The sequence below is a fragment of the Schistocerca gregaria genome, chromosome 3 (assembly GCF_023897955.1).
Source record: "Schistocerca gregaria isolate iqSchGreg1 chromosome 3, iqSchGreg1.2, whole genome shotgun sequence".
Lineage (NCBI taxonomy): Eukaryota > Metazoa > Arthropoda > Insecta > Orthoptera > Acrididae > Schistocerca > Schistocerca gregaria.
Genome location: NC_064922.1, coordinates 282,907,285 through 282,919,905, shown reverse-complemented (window position 1 = coordinate 282,919,905; position 12,621 = coordinate 282,907,285). Strand labels below are relative to the sequence as shown.

The following is a 12,621-nucleotide window of genomic DNA, read 5'->3' as shown; positions in this document are numbered from 1 at the left end:
CTATCCATACAAAATTCAAATGCGTCAACCCCTCAGTGCCGCTACCATTGCTGCACGAGAGACATTCGCTAACAATATAGTGCACAGGATTGATGACAGCGATTTGCATGTGGGCAGCATTTGGTTTACTGATGAAGCTTATTTTTACCTGGACGGCTTCGTCAATAAACAGAACTGGCGCATATGGGGAACCGAAAAGCCGCATCTTGCAGTCCCATCATCCCTGCATCCTCAAAAAGTACTGGTCTGGGCCGCCATTTCTTCCAAAGGAATCATTGGCCCATTTTTCAGATTCGAAACGATTACTGCATCACGCTATCTGGACATTCTTCGTGAATTTGTGGCGGTACAAACTGCCTTAGACGACACTGCGAACACCTCGTGGTTTATGCAAGATGGTGCCCGGCCACATCGCACGGCCGACGTCTTTAATTTCCTGAGTGAGTATTTCGATGATCGTGTGATTGCTTTGGGCGAAACATACAGGAGGCGGCGTGGATTGGCCTCCCTATTCGCCAGACATGAACCCCTGTGACTTCTTTCTGTGGGGACACTTGAAAGACCAGGTGTACCGCCAGAATCCAGAAACAATTGAACAGCTGAAGCAGTACATCTCATCTGCATGTGAAGCCATTCAGCCAGACACGTTGTCAAAGGTTTCGGGTAATTTCATTCAGAGACTACACCATATTATTGCTACGCATGGTGGATATGTGGAAAATATCGTACTATAGAGTTTCCCAGACCGCAGCGCCATCTGTTGTTGACAATTTTAACTACTGTAATTTCGAAAGTTTGTCTGCCTGAAAATGTACTGTTGTCCCAAGCATATTGCAACAAACGGTGTATTTCTATCGCTGCTCGTTTAGTTTGTATTGCCGTTTCAAATATACCGGTCATTTTTGAAACACCCTGTATATACTGCAAGAATAGAGGACTGTTCATGGTAAAGAAGCTATTAGCCATGCTGCTAACAATAGTAAATTCTTAAATCTTGATGATTTATGTATGTGACTAATGCATTATGGTTTAGTCAGTTTTTTCTTTAATCTTAGACTCCCAGTTACATATATACTGTCTCTGAGACACATGTTGGAGACATTCGCACAAGAACGTAGAACGTCACACTCAACCCGTAGACAAATAGCCACAGTATACAAGGAAATTATTTTTGTTTCTTGAACTATGATTGCAGTGTAAACTGAAATTCACCTGACTATAACAATTCAAATACCTTAGAAGTGGTTGTAACATCATTGTCATTTTTCACATGACTACTTTCATTTCCGCTATTTCCAATGTTGAAACATATTTTAGTGGTGATTTTTCTCAAATAAATAAACATATTTCAGTTAAGATCTGCATGGGAGTTATTTTTCATGCATGTGCCATGCAGCTGAAAGAAGTCCAAGTATTTCTCATTCTACAAAATTATCCAGGACTTCATTTGTTGTTGTTGTTGTTGTTGTTGTTGTCTTCAGTCCTGAGACTGGTTTGATGCAGCTCTCCATGCTACTCTATCCTGTGCAAGCCTCTTCATCTCCCAGTACCTATTGCAACATACATCCTTCTGAATCTGCTTAGTGTATTCATCTCTTGGTCTCCCTCTACGATTTTTACCCTCCACACTGCCCTCCAATGCTAAATTTGTGATCCCTTGATGCCTCAGAACATGTCCTACCAACCGATCCCTTCTTCTAGTCAAGTTGTGCCACAAGCTCCTCTTCTCCCCAATTCTATTCAATACCTACTCATTAGTTATGTGATCTACCCACCTAATCTTCAGCATTCTTCTGCAGCATCACATTTCGAAAGCTTCTATTCTCATCTTGTCTAAGCTATTTATCGTCCACGTTTCACTTCTATACATGGCTACACTCCATACAAATACTTTCAGAAACGACTCCCTGACAGGACTTCATATGAAACCTTATTTCCCATCATTTCACATGTTGTTGTTGTTGTTGTTGTTGTTTGTAACCAGCACGTCCATAAAATAAACCCTTCTGTGTGTGTGTGTTCCCCTGCCGCCGTTTGGTGAGTAGATTTTTTATCTATGCATTTACTTTACAATATTCTTATTAGTTGATATGTATTTGGGGTCCAGCTGAATTGACAGCTCCACTTTTTTGTATAATTTTTTGAAAGTAAACCATCATCTTCTTCAAACACTTTGAGCTATTGTCTTACGCACACTCACTGCCTTTTGAACTCTCAGTGGCCTGTGTATTATTGTTAATGCCATACAGCTATTTGTAAGGATGTTTCATTATGAACATTTGCTTGCACATTGCTTTCTTCATCTGCACCACCTTCTGTGAAAGAAACACCCTTTTGAGGTTATGAGACACGTGAAATGGTCTGGAAAATCTTAGAAAATACAGGGTGAAGAAAAACTTGTGCACTCTGACTTCACAGCATGATTCCTCAAGTATTAGCAAAACAAAAATGTATCACAGAATTTTGTCACATTTATGGCAGTAAATGGACATTAAGGACTGGCAATCTGACGACACTGTAGGACTTGTAGAAGGGAATGAGTAGGTAATGTTTCGAATAGAAACCCATGTCTGGAAACGTACCACTTCCGTGCTACCACTAATTGAAAAGATGTTGGTAACATGGCCAGTTTTACAAGTAATTGATAAGACATGACCCAGTACAACCCTTGTTTTACAATTTCACTCTTTAATAACCAAAGGAATTGCTTGTGTACTTGTTGGTGGGTTCACTTCAAAGTGATGCAGTACAGACTCTTCCAATTTAGGGGTGTGGCATCTCCTCAGAGAACAACAGTCATGCTTGCTGACACTGAAGGTACCATTTCTCAAAGCCATTGCATAATTGTGGCAAAAAAGTATGCAATGGAGTCATACATTGTGGTGAATGATCTTAATAAAGGTGACAAGCAGCTCTTCCATTACCATGAGCTTTGCCATTCACAAGGACCATGTCAGTGAATGCTGCAAATGTGTACTCAATCATATTGCTCTAAACTCACAGACATGTGAATGAGACTCAAACGAGGTCAGCGAGAAAGGATAGGATGAAATGACATCAGCCAATCCGATATAACAATTCTCCAACATGACTGTCCTGCTGTATACCTACCAAGCAAACACATTTTCAAATGGCTGTAGCATGGAAACGGTATGTTTCCTGACATGAGTTCCTACCCAAAATATTATGTGCTCACCCTCCTCTGCAAGTCCTAGAAGTTTGTAAGGGGAATTCTGAACACCCTGTATAGCCATGCTTATATGACCAAAGGAGTACACACTGAAATTTGAGTGATGTTTCCAGTCTTATTTACGTGCCAGCTGATCATTCATTGCTTAAACAAAAGAGTGCGTGGTTCTTAAATTACGCCTATTCCATCCAGGACTTTACAGTATAATAAAAACAAAGTTTACAGCCACTGAATAAATATCAAAATATTTAAAACAATAATTACAAAATTTTAATAAGATATTCACAAGTAAAATTACATATACATATGTACATAATACATACAAATTATTCTTTTTTTACTTTACAAAAGTCTTGAAAGTGAGATTCATTAGGCACATATGAGCTTTTACAGTACAACAGCCACACAGTGGCACAGTAAAAACAGCATACCATCATTTCAATTGCATTTTTTGCTCATGGTTGATATCTTCATGCCTCTAACTGATGAATAATTAAATAAGCTGGAGAACTTCAGTTTCCAGTTTAGAGGCCTCATAAAAAAAGTCATGTATACCTAGAAAATTTACCAGTACCTCTCTAACTGCAGTTTTGATATTTTTAACTCTCACTGCTCATTATTATGAGAAAATTGTTTTGTGTTCATATGTATGTAATTCAGGTGCCTAATATTTCCCTTTCCCAAACAGCATTTAGTGCACAGTGTGTAGGAAATTTACTATATCAGTGCCAAAACAGCAGTGTAACAGTGTGTTTCCAATACACTTACTGAGAAAGGTAATCCAAAAGCACTTATAAAGTACATTAAAAAAATATTGCACACTTCCTAGGTGCAGCAGTTTTCTTCACACAATTTATCGATCTGTTGAAACACTGAAGCAGGCAATTAAATATATTGTAGTCTTTTGACAACTGCTTCCATGCTTAACAGTTCCACAAATTTATGCTCTCCTCAAAGGAAGAAATGTTGCAACAGTCTTCATTGTGCCCCATTATCTAATAATGGACTCTATAAGCACACAGCGTACACCAATGAGTGTCCTGTCACAATCATGCTTAAAAAATGTTTTATCACAGTCTGCACAGCATCAGCAACAGCAACACTAACTTCATTTCCTCTTCTTCTCTCTTCTTCATCTGAGAGACAGAAGCGCATCTGCTTCAGCAATGGTGGATCTGCCTCAGCAACAACAGTTTCTGTGGATATCACAGCCCTAGAGAGCACTGTAACATTAACATCATTTGTGACATATTAGGTATCAAGAAAATGATAAATCAAGAAAAATTAAGAAAAGATATGTTCCACAGAGCACACATAGCTGATAACAGATCATAATAAAACATCAAGGTAGTTGACAACAAATAAAATCTAGTTGATAATCCATTTCGTTTTAATCTTAAGCATATGTGAAGTCATCCGCTTGAGCACATAAAAATAATGTATTTTGAGTTCTGAAAATGTTTTTAGCAAAATCAGACACAAACACAAAGTCTTTCACATAACCCCATAAAAAAGAAATCAAAGGGTGTCAACACAGGAAGATGTAGGTGGCCAAGAGCAGAACATAGCATTGCCATGTCCAGTATGATCAACCCAATGCTTTGGAAGACATTGATTTAAAAATATGCAAACCCTCCACACCATAAAGTGTGAAATATGTAATCTGTGGAATCTATACCAAGCTGTGACACCAGCCATATCTCAAAGTTGTCCAGGTAAATGTCTGTTGAAATACTTGGCTCAGTGAAGAAAGCTATGCCATGCAGTTTTTGTACTGACATCACACACATCACCCTAGCTTTTAGCAAGCCGCACTGATGTTCGATCACCCACATAAGCTTCTCTGTCTTCCATATTCACATGTGTCACTTAATCTTGCCACATGTGTGGAAGGTTGATGCATCACAAAGTGAGGTGTATACAAAATATTTCTTCCTCCATGACTTCCAGCACTGTCATAGCACAATTCATACTGTTGCACAACAGATCTAATTCCTGGGTGCATGTATAAATTTTCAAAATTATTACTTGGTGCAGATGGCAGAGGACCACGTCCGGCTACTACTGCGTGACACAATCAATGTTGCAGAAGGCAAGGTGCCATTAGCAATGCATTGCCACATTGAGCCAAGCCATAAGCAAGGAGTGCAAATGGCATAGTGTGACAGCAACCAATATGTCATTCTGTGTGCATCGCAGTACTGAATAATAACATGTATTTGTAAATTGAGCTCAGCCACTCCATGGCGTCCTACTACTGATGGAAAGTGCTGAGGCAGGGAAAACTGACAGCAACTGTGACAACACAGTGGGGACAACACCACTGACACCTTCAGTTAATGAGGGCAGATGACTGCCTGCCACTGTGATGTAGTGTCCAGCTTACGTACCACCCTTTCAGAAGGAATCCAACAGAATAACGGTCTCACTAGTAACAGGGTAAACTGGGTGGCAGATCATAAGATGTGTTGCCTGCTGCCTGTGGTGGGACTTAGTCACTGCATGCTGCCACTGCTATTTGGTCATATTTGTGACTGACAGAAGATATAAACAACCTGTATCTTCCCCTGGTAAAGAGCCATATCAGGTAACTGCAAGCTGCAACCTTCAACCATAAGGGTGAGGCACTGCCACTGACTGTACGTGGTACCAGCTCCCTGGTTGTACACTGTGTTGCTGGATGCATTTGGGCTTCGGCCTTCTCGACACCCGTCGTCCATAGTATGCTGTCACAGTATATGGCCTAAGTGCGTGTCCATCATAGGAGTGCTGGAGTGTGCTGTACTCACTGTTGGTGAGCCACTGTATGCTTTTGCATGCAGAACCCTGACCCGACTAATTGCACATCACTGTTGGGTCCTGACCTATGCCAAAGCCTGCAGCTTCCAGAGTGCCGCATTCACATTCCTCACCATGCACGGGGCGCATCACACTGTCTTTCACCACACTGGAAACAACAGTCCATGTTGTAAAATCACGAACAATAAATGTATTTCCAGGCAATGCCATTTAAATGATGCCTTCAGCCATATAACAGCCCCCTTGCCGGCTCCCTGAGCTCGACTGTTACACATGTAGTGTCACCACCTCACTTGCTCAGCCTCAGTACCCACTAAAATCCTGAACCTGAGTGGTGATCACTACAGTACACCTGACATAGCCTTCCTATAAAATTTTAATTATGTATGATTTCATTAAAATTTTACCCCCCCCCCCCAATGAACCATGGACATTGCCATTGGTGGGGAGGCTTGCAAGCCTCAGCGATATGGATAGCAACCACAACAGAGGGGTATCTGTTGAGAGGCCAGACAAACGTGTGGTTCCCAAAGAGGGGCAGCACCCTTTTCAGTAGTTGCGGGGGCAATAATCTGGATGATTGACTGATCTGGTCTTGTAACACTAACTAAAACAGCATTGCTGTGCTGGTACTGTGTACGGCTGAAAGCAAGGGGAAACTACAGCCGTAATTTTTCCCGATGGCGTGGAGCTTTACTGTATGGTGATGGCGTCCTCTTGGTTAAAATATTCTGGAGGTAAAATAGTACCCCATTCGGGTCTCTGGGCAGGGACTACTCAGGAGGATGTCGTTATGAGGAGAAAGAAAATTGATGTTCAATGAATCAGAGCATGGAATGTCAGATCCCTTAATAGGTCAGGTAGGTTAGAAAATTTAGAAAGGAAAATTGATGGGTTAAAGCTAGATGTAACGGGAATTAGTGAAGTTCGATGTCAGGAGGAAGAAGACTTTTGGTCAGGTGAATACAGGGTTATAAATACAAAATCAAATAGGGGTAATGCAGGATTAGGTTTACTAATGAATAAAAAGAATAGGAGTGTGGGTAAGCTACTACAAACAGCATAGTGAACACATTATTGTAGCCAAGATAGACACGAGGCCCACACCTACCGCAGTAGTACAAGTTTATAAGCCAACTAGCCCCGCAAATGACTAAGAGATTGAAGAAATGTATGATGAGATAAAAGAAATTATTCAGATAGTGGGGGGGGGGGGGGGGGAGATGAAAATGGAATTCGATAGCAGGAAAAGAAAGGGAAGGAAAAGTAGCAGGTGAATACAGAATGGGGGTAAGGAATGAAAGAGGAAGCTGCCTGGTAGAATTTTGCACAGAGCATAACTTAATCAAAGTTAACACTTGGTTTAAGAATCATGAAAGAAGATTGTATATGTGGAAGAGGCCTGGAGACATCAGAAGGTTTCAGATAGATTATCTAATGTTACAACAGAGATTTAGGAATCAGGTTTTAAATTGTAAGACATTTACAGGGGCAGATGTGGACTCTGACCACAATCTATTGGTTATGACCTGTAGATTAAAACTGAAGAAACTGCAAAAAGGTGGGAAATTAAGGAGATGGGACATGGATAAATTGAAAGAACCAGAAGTTGTAGAGAGTTTCAGGGAGAGCATTAGGGAACAATTGATAAATACAGGGGGAATAAATACAGTAGAAAAAGAATGGGTAGTTTTGAGAGATGAAATAGTGAAGGCAGCAAAGGATCAAGTAGGTAAAAAGACGAGGGCTAGTAGAAATCCTTGGGTAACAGAAGAGATATTGAATTTAATTGACAAAAGGAGAAAATATATAAATGAAGGAGGCAAAAAGGCATACAAACATCTCAAAAATGAGATCAACAGGAAGTGCAAAATGACTAAGCAGGGATGGCTAGAGGACAATTGTAAGGATGTAGAGGCATGTACAGTGAAACCCCGCTTTTACACTTTTCAAGAGATTTCAAAAAAATTATGTAAAATGTGTGAAAATGTAAAATGCGGGAAATAACATTTTAAGCTGTAAAAGTTACGTATAAGGTAGCCCCTGGCATTTTCACGCTTTATGTATGATATATGTACATAACAGGCATCAATAATGGTTATTATCTAATAAAAACTACTGATGTAACTGGATTTGATAACTGTCTGGGAAGTAGAAACGTTTGACTTTATTTCAAACATCATAATGGATGTTTTTGGAAAGCCTGCAGCTGTCATTCATTATTTAAATAATGAAATACTGCACTTGTCATGTACTTTTCATGCTTGAAGATATGTTTCAAGAATTTTTAATTTCAAACGACATAATCGATGTTTTTGGGAAGTCTACAGCTGTCATTCATTACTTAAATAATGAAATACTGCACTAGTTATGTAGTTTTTCCATGTTTAATGACGCATTTCAAGAATTTTTCTCGTTGTCAAGTGCAAATATGTACATAAGTATTATGTGTGGTGTTTGAATATGTGTTATTCTGCCTCTCATGCACTGTAGTCATCTTTTTGAGGTTATCAGGTAGTGTGCCTCCTCACTTATGTAGAAAGCCACACACATGCAAGCTATCACTCACACAGTTTGTGTAACATAACACGAAAATACTGCACCAGACAATGAGAATAAATTCTTGAAACACATTTTGCTCAGCATGAAAAAAATTTGTAGTCAGCATTGTGTTTAAAATAAAAACACTTGAGCAACGTAAAGTGAATCATGCTGTCCACTAGCGCTACAAGAGGCCAAACGCTGAAACACGCTAAGTATGGTTCGACAAAGGTGTCACAATGATCACAACAATCACAAAACGGCATTTGCATGGTAGAGAGTTTGGAAATAGTTATGAATGGTCATGATATCTTTATTCGAATGAATCTAGTTATTCCAATCAGCCATCATGCCAAGTAGTGCTTGGCAGTGACAGGGGATACGGCACAAATTGTACCAACTTTTGTACAAGTTTATCTGTTCAAATCTGCTGAGTAGAGTGCCCTGGTGTCAAGAGACTTAACCACGTGATATTTGTAAAGACTACTGGATGGCCAACATCATGTCAGTGTCAATTTTTTCCTCGACAAATATTTTTTCATAATGCGTAAATCGCACGAAAATTATAAATACGTTTACGCGAAATTGGGTGCAAATCAACATTGTGGACATAGGAAATTTGACGGGAATGATAAAAAAAAAATTGTAAACAGCGGGAAAACGTTAATTCCGGGAAGGTAAAAGCGGAGTGATACTGTATCACTAGAGGTAAGACAGAAACTGCCTACAGGAAAATTAAAAGAGACCTTTGGAGAAAAGAGAACAACTTGTATGAATATCAAGAGCTCAGATGGAAAATTAGATCTAAGCAAAGAAGGGAAAGAAAATAGGTAGAAGGAGTACATGGAGGGTCTATACAAGGGCAATGAACTAGAGGGCAATATTATGGAAATGGAAGAGGACGTAGATGAAGATGAAATGGGAGATACAATACTGCATGAAGAGTTTGACAGAGCACTGAAAGACCTGCCGAAACAAGGCCCCAGGAGTAGACAACATTCCATTAGAACTACTGATAGCCTTGGGAGAGCCAGCCCTGACAAAACTCTATCATCTGGTGAGCAAGATGTATGAGACAGGCAAAATACCCTCAGGCTTCAAGAAGAATATAATAATTCCAATCCCAAAGAAAGCAGGTGTTGACAGATGTGAAAATTACCGAACTATCAGTTTAATAAGTCATGGCTGCAGAATACTAATATGAATTCTTTACAGATGAATGGAAAAACTGGTAGAAGCCGATCTTGGGGAAGATCAGTTAGGATTCCATATAAATGCTGGAACATGTGAGGCAATACTGACCCTACAACTTATCTTAGAAGAAAGATTAAGGAAAGGCAAACCTATGTTCCTAGCATTTGTAGACTTAGAGAAAGCTTTTGACAATGTTGACAGGAATACTCTCTTTCAAATTCTGAATGTGGCAGGGGTAAAATAGAGGGAGTGAAAGGTTATTTACAATTTGTACAGAAACCAGTTGGCAGTTATAAGAGTCGAGGGGCATGAAAGGGAAGCAGTGGTTGGGAAGGGAGTGATACAGGGTTGTAGCCTATTCCCGATGTTATTCAATCTGTATATTGAGCAAGCAGTAAAGGAAACAAAAGGAGAATTCAAAGTAGGAATTAAAATCGATGGAGAAGAAATTAAAACTTTGAGGTTTGTTGATGAAGTTGTAATTGTGTCAGACAGCAAAGGACCTGGCCCAGCAACTGAATGGAATGGACAGTGTCTTGAAAGGAGGATATAAGATGAACAACAACAAAAGCAAAATGAGGATAATGGAAAGTGGTCCAATTAAATCAGGTGATGCTGAGGGAATTGGATTAGGAAATGAGACACTTAAAGTAGTGGATGAGTTTTGCTACTTGAGGAGCAAAATAACTGATGATGGTCAAAGGAGAGAGAATACAAAATGTAAACTGGCAATGGCAAGGTAAGCGTTTGTGAAGAAGAGAAATTTGTTAACATCGAGTATAGATTTAAGTGTCAGGAAGTATTTTCTGGAAGTATTTGTACGGAGTGTAGCCATGTATGGAAGTGAAACATGGATGATAAATAGTTCACACAAGAAGAGAATAGAGGCTTTCAAAATGTGACGTGGCAGAAGAATGCTGAATATCACGTAACTAATGAGGAGGTATTGAGTATAATTGGGGAGAAGAGGAATTTGTGGCACAACTTTGCTAGAAGAAGGGAGTGGTTGGTAGGACATGTTCTGAGGCATCAAGGGATCACCAATTTAGCATTGGAGGGCAGCATGGAGGGTAAAAATCGTAGAGGAAGACCAAGCAGATTCAGAAGGATGTAGGTTGCAGTTGGTACATCGAGATGAAGCAGCTTGCACAGGATAGGGTAGCATGGAGAGTTGCATCAAACCAGTCTCTGTACTAAAGACCACAACAACAACAATGATGATTTCAATTTCAGCTTTATTTTGAGAAAATGGCAAACCAATGTTTTTCCCATTTGTAGTTCACTGCTGGCTGTGTACTTCAATTTATATGTGCAACATTCAAACAAAAGGTGAATTCTTCCAATGTTTAGTGCTGATACACATGGCTGGCCAATACTTTTTTCTTTCCACAAACATCTTGTGTGTTCCAACTGCTGATGCCATTTATGGATGTTAGCATTTTGAAGTGCTCGACTGTACCACTGCCAAAAGTTTTGCTACTCTGTGATAACTGAACAACAGTTTTTAAGTTCAAACAAGCAGAAAGCCTTCTGTAGTGAGGTGTCCACAATAAAGTGGACTCAACTATAAATACCTCGTTACGAATAATTTTTCATGTGAAAGTAATTATTGTTGCCAAACTTTCTTCATATTTAAAATTGTGATATTATACACAAAGGTATTTTACAAAAACTTTTACTTCCTAAAAGGAAGAAGGTTAGGAACATCTAATCAGATGTACTTTAATAGTTCTACTATAAGTAAAATACCTCACTAAAACATTAAAACTAATGCTAAAAATTGCAATTACATCTCATATGAAAATAATATTGATTGTAACAATAAGAATGATAACTACAAGGTTTGTCTGAAAAGTTTGGTGGATGGTTCCAGAAAATGAGAATTGCATACAAAACACCTTCACTGGCCTTTAAAATAATCATCATTGGCTACATCACACTTCTGACATCAGTTGAAAACTGTTAGCAAACACTTCTTTTGGAATCAGTCAAAGCACTGTGGCCATGTGCTTTTAGATATCTGCATCATTACAGATGAGATAAGAACTGGTGCTACCAATACATTCCAGAGACCCAGCGACATTCAATGGCATGATGTTCATCTTCTTCCCCACCAGGTCTCAACCCCTGTAATGATGCGGATATGTATGCATGGCCACACATGTGTGCATGGCCACAGTGCATCGAGTGATTCTGCAAGAAGTGCTTGCTGACAGTTTCCAACAGCTTTACAACCTATGTAAGAAGTGTGTTGTAGCTAATGGCGATTACTCTAAAGGCCAGAGAAAGTATTTATTTTCCGAGACTATTCCACAGAACTTTTCAAACACATGTTATTAATACACTACTGAAGGCCTTTAATTTTTTGTAATATGTTGCAATGCATATAATATCAGTAGTGATCTCTATATAAACTGGAGATTGAACTTCAACTGTCTAAGCATGTTGACACAAGATCCTTATACTTTGTATCTTGCCCAACTGCAATATGGTGGTGATAAAGTGTCACTAGAATGCAATAGAAAATAACTTCCAATTCTGCACCCATATAAGCCTATTACACCACATATTCCAGGTTTCTGCATAAGAACAAGACGTACTGTTTCAAAACTACTGCAAAAAAACAATGATAATTTTGTTGTTCATGGCATGCTCAGTTGTAGTGTTTCCTTTTCCAGATTTAGTACTTCAATGTAGGTGGGAGCAGTGCTGTAGAAATTAAGAAAAGAGCAAAAAAGACAAGATGCCACTAGTTAACTTCTAGGTGCACTTCAGTTCCACAGATAACTTACTACTTTTGTCTTTCAAACTACTTCAAAAGATTACCTCAAAACTCAGCTGTTTTACTTTTGCAAATAAGGTATCAACGCTGACAATATCAAGTGTTTTGCCAATAT

The 12,621-nt window shown here is 39.2% G+C and overlaps 1 protein-coding gene across 3 annotated transcripts in view; it reads right to left on the bottom strand.

The window, feature by feature from the left end:
* Positions 1–3,437: 3,437 nt before the first annotated feature.
* Positions 3,438–12,621, bottom strand: part of LOC126356133 (integrin alpha-PS1) — a 535,136-nt gene continuing 525,952 nt past the window's right edge. For all 3 annotated transcript variants that reach the window (XM_050006842.1, XM_050006841.1, XM_050006843.1), the window contains one exon: positions 3,438–4,413. The gene's annotated coding sequence lies outside the window, so the exon portion shown is untranslated. The remainder of the gene's footprint in view (positions 4,414–12,621) is intronic.